Here is a 2,147-nt window from a genome sequence, read left to right as displayed (position 1 = left end):
ACGTTGAGATTCGAAGATCCAATAAAACAATACTTTTTTTTGTTCCATTATAATTTTATGTAACCACATGGTGTGATCCACATACCTCCAATAAACCAAATTAGAAAAAGTTTACTTAATGGAATACGTTGAGATTCGAAGATCCAATAAAACAATGTTTTTTTTTTTGTTCCATTATAATTTTACGTAACCACATGACGTGATCCACATACCTCCAATAAACCAAATTAGAAAAAGTTTACTTAATGGACTACGTTGAGATTCGAAGATCCAATAAAATAATGCTTCTTTTTTGTTCCATTATAATTTTACGTAACCACATGGTGTGATTCGCATACCTCCAATAAACCAAATTAGAAAAAGTTAACTTAAGTGAGTTAATCAAGTAACCCACCAACTTGTGGTGGACAGGTCGAATTACAAAATTTCTAGTTCACCAAAAAATAAGTCTGGTTAAACTGTCTCTTTTTTAACTCAATCCATGATGAGTCAACTCACATAAACTGCGTTGGCTCATTTTAACACCCCTCTCGTCACCACCAAAACATTATTCTCTAACATCAATGCTCACGTAGGAGAAAAAGAAAATGGTTCGAAAAGGTTATAAAACTAAGAGTTTTTCGAGTTTGGAAAAGTAGAAATTTACTGTAGAAGAAGAAGTTCCAAGTGTTTACTAATGTAATAACTCTCATCACATAAAATAAAAAATTGAGATCAAATGATTAGTTTTATATTTAATAAGTATTTAAAATGAACTTTCATGTATAAATATGTTTCAAATAACTATTCAAATTCATAATGAATTAAAAGAGGCTCATGTTCATGGAATAAGAAAAGACTGAATAATGTACCCTTGTAATGACAAATATGCACACATTTTTCTTTCGTTTTACTATGTCTGAAAATGGAAGAACAATTTTTCATATAGAGAAGAAAAAGCTTATATTTGACAAATTTGGTTGATAATTTGCTTTTAAAATAAAGTAAAAGTAGAAAATTCAGAATAGAATAAATGATATTTTTTTGGTTCTAGAAAGGAAGTAATTGCAGAGAACTTTCAATTGTATCTTGGTGTTCCCAATCCAAAGAAAAAGGTGAGGCCATTGCATGAATAAAGTTTGATTTTTGTGACATGTGTGTAAAATTATCACTTTTACTTTTGTTTGTCGGTATCACTTTTAATTTACATATTACTTAACATGTAACATGTGTATTTTAGTTGTGTCTCATTTAAGATGGTATTATCTCGTTGTCTTCCACCAATCTTTCCACTTCTTTTTAAAGAGTTGACATACATAATATGTTAATGAAGGAGTGCACCTGTTATAAGATATCTTAATACTAAAAGAATAATAAGGTAACATAATATCACATCATTATAAGCAGTGGCGGATCATGACTAAAAGTGTCGGAGGGGTCAAAATAATATAATTTTGCGATCATTAGATTCGATCATTAGTATAATGCTTCAAAAGATGACTTCTCTAACTGAACTTTTTTTATCATTAGTATAATATTTCAAAATATATGATGACGTAGAATCTATCTTGTTTTAGTCAATAATTTCTTTTTCATCACTCTTAAACGATTAATTTATTCTTCCATTCTTTATCAATATGCCTTTTTTTGGAAATAATACTAAAAATAATTGATCATAATCTAATAAAAAATTAAGACAAGTAATTATTAAAAGAAAAATATATTCATTATTATTAATACATAATACATTCTTTTTTTTCTACATTCATAAAAAAATGAATATACAAAAAGCTCTTGAGATAAAAAAACATATATTTTCACTATCAAGTAAGATAAGAGACAGAAAAAGAAGAGGATAAATGAGAAATATAATGAGTTTATGTCTAACTTTTTTTTCTTTAAAAACAAAAAGAAGACAGATGAGAGTGAGAAATTATTACAATTTGTGAAAAACTAAAAAGGCAATGAAAAGGAAAATAAAAATTATGTTAATAAATATTTGGTTTAATTACTTTTTTGATTCATGCTTTCCTTTAAAATTTTAAGTTGGTCCTTCATTTTTTTTAATCTCAATTTGGTCTCGATTTTTTTAAAAACTGATATAATTCGATCTTTTACGATAAATTTCGTTAAATTCTTTGAAACAGATCAATGATCTTTTTATTCAA

This window comes from Vigna unguiculata, chromosome 11 (assembly GCF_004118075.2).
Source record: "Vigna unguiculata cultivar IT97K-499-35 chromosome 11, ASM411807v1, whole genome shotgun sequence".
NCBI classification, from domain to species: Eukaryota; Viridiplantae; Streptophyta; class Magnoliopsida; order Fabales; family Fabaceae; genus Vigna; species Vigna unguiculata.
This window is presented reverse-complemented; position numbering follows the sequence as displayed.